This window comes from Alexandromys fortis, unplaced genomic scaffold, assembly GCF_014885135.2.
Source record: "Alexandromys fortis isolate MF-2015 unplaced genomic scaffold, M_Fortis_MF-2015_v1.1 scaffold_264, whole genome shotgun sequence".
Taxonomy (NCBI): Eukaryota; Metazoa; Chordata; class Mammalia; order Rodentia; family Cricetidae; genus Alexandromys; species Alexandromys fortis.
The window spans coordinates 490,251-493,159 of NW_026068140.1; positions in this window are offsets into that span (position 1 = coordinate 490,251).

Here is a 2,909-nt window from a genome sequence, read left to right on the forward strand (position 1 = left end):
TGTTCTGTCCTGCCCAGCTAGCTTATACCTGAAATAATCACACACAAATTGTATTAATTAAATTACTGCCTGGCCCATTATCTCTAGCCTCTCGTTGGCTAACTCTCACACCTTGATTTAACCAATTTCTAATAATATGTATAACACCACAAGGTCGTAGCTTACTGGGAAAGATTCAGCATGTCTGACCTGGCAGCTCCATGGTGGCTCTTTCTCTGCCCTTCTTCCCAACATTCAGTTCTGTCTTCTCTGCCTACCTAAGTGCTGCCCTATCAGGCCAAGCAGTTTCTTTATTAATTAACCAATGAAAGCAACACACCAACAGAAGGACCTCCTACACTAGAAACTCTGTCTCAAAAAACCAAAATAATAATAATAGGAAATACTCTTTAGTTATTAGCAATAATATTTATCAATTTCTTCTAGGAATTGGCCACTTTTGGTAGGTTCTACATTCCCAACCACCAAAACAGGCTTTTTCTGTTTAACCCTGGCTGTCCTGGAATTTGCTTTATAGACCAGGCTAACTTCGGTCTCAAAAATCTGCCTGTCTCTGCCACCTGAGTGCTAGGATTAAAGGTGTGTGCCACAACTGCCCAGCTTGGTAGGTTCTGACTTGAAATTGTTAAATGTATCTGGAAACCAAAAAATGGGTTTGGGCTCCAGAAGAGAAAGCGCAACACTTAGGCTTATCAGAAAGAATACATTGAACAGACCATTTGGCGAACTTTGAGTTGCTCTTTTAATATGTTGCACAAGATGTCTGAGTATCATACAGTATATGATATCAGTACATAAGAAAGGCAGCTGTATAATGAAAAGCTAGAAGAAGTTTCTCCTAAAATTAAGACAAGGTATTCCCTCCCACTCACCCTCCCACTTTAAGACAAGGTCTCTTTATTATGTAACCCTAGCTGTCCTGGAACTAGGCCAGGCTGGCCTCCAACTCATGGAGATCAACCTTCCTCTGTCTCCTGGGTACTAGAATTAGAGGCGTGTGGTACCTGCTAGTACTTGGCTTCTTTACTTCACCTTTATAGTGCTATTACACACTCTTACACAGTGAATTTCTTTTTCTGTATAACTCCCTTTATTATTTAAGACATCATCTAGATTATTTAGGCCAAAGCTGACCTCAAACTCAAGGTTCTCCTGTCTCATTCAGCCTCTGCACAAACACATACAGCTTTTTCTTAATCCTCTTAATAAAAAAAAAAGAATTATTTATGAAACATATTGAAAAATTTTTAAGCTTTTGGTGGAAGGAAACAAAGTAGAAGACATGGATTTCCCTTAAGGACCAAAGTATGAAAAGCTGGGCATAATAACACAAACCTGTAATCCCAGCACTGAGGACATGAAGACAAGAGAATCCAGAGTGTCGAGATCAGCCTTGGCTATTTAGTTTAAGGACAGCCTAGTTCACATGAAGCCTTTCTCAGAAAAGGGGAGGTGGAGAGAGACCAGCAGGTAAAGGTGCTAGCTTCCCAACCCAAGGGATTGAGCTCTGTCCCTGGGACCTATGTGGTAGAAAGAAAGAACCATTTCCCAAAAATTGTCCTCTAGCCACTGTGCAAGTACACATACACAAAATTTAAAAAGTCATTTTTAAATTTTAGTTAGATTTACTCATTTTTATTTTGTGAATGCTTTGCCTGTGTCTATATATGTCTACCACATGCAGGCTTGGTGCCCATGAAGGTCAGAAGAGGACATCAGATTCCCGAGAATTGAAGTTACAGATGGTTGTGAACCATCTTGTGAGTGTTGGGAATCGAACCTGGGTCCTGAACAAGAGCAATAAATGCCCTTAACTGTTGAGCCTTCTCTCCAGCCCTGAATGAATATAATTTTTAAGTTTCCATACACACACATATCAATACCATTGAATTAATGAGTAGTAGAGTATTTAAGAGGAAAACTACCAACGTAAGTTAGTTAGAATTTGTTCAGAATTGTTCAAAGTCGTCAGTTGCCTAGAGAGTCAGTTCCCACTTGTGAAACTGTTGACACAAGAAATACGTCCTGATGACCTGAAATATGTAATTGAACGGCATGTTTCCATGTACGCAGAGGTACTAAAAGGGAAAGGATCAGCAGGTGTCTTGTTATTAACAACAGTGAACCTCTGGAAGAGCCCGTCTGAGAGAGTTTGAGGGGTTACAGTTATGTGGACTGTTGTCAGATGTAGTTGGTACTTCTGTCATTGAAAGGAAGTAAAAACTCTTTTCTCATTTCCTTACAGATGCCAGACTGTGGAAGACTCTTGCTTATTCCTGCTACCTAAGGGTTCTTCTTCTTTCTCTTTATCTAATTATAGAACAGTAAACTGTCTGTGACTTTCAAACTGGCAAGTACATTTTTTTTAACTGCTGAGACTTTGACTCTTCAATTATTTAATACCAGAACCTTCTACATATTGCTGAAGTAGACACACAACTTAATAGTTTGGTTGAACACCTTCTGCCCCAAATTAAAAAAAAATTACTCATTTTACTTAATGAACATGACAATGCGAAACAATCATACAGGATTCAGCTAACACCTTCAGAAAACTCGGATTAGAAAAATGTTTCTGCATTTGTGTTCTCCCCATTTTCATTCAGACATCTTGCTGCTTGGGTATTTCCAGCATGGAGTGGGTTTTTGGTTGTTTTTAATCTCATGTGTTCTATCTAGAAAATGTGCTATCAAGCCAGCTGTGGCTTGGCAGAGATGGGTAATTGGAGAAAGCACAGCTTTCCACCTGTCAGATTGGATTCCGTGTAAATGGTGAGAGACCCTGGTCACTGCCTTGGGGTATGTGCCAAGCATCTTAAATTTCTAGATTGCCCAAAGCTCTGGCTGTTATAGCACCTTGTAGGCCCATAAAAGGACATTTTAAACTCATTTTATTTCTGAGTTTTTTT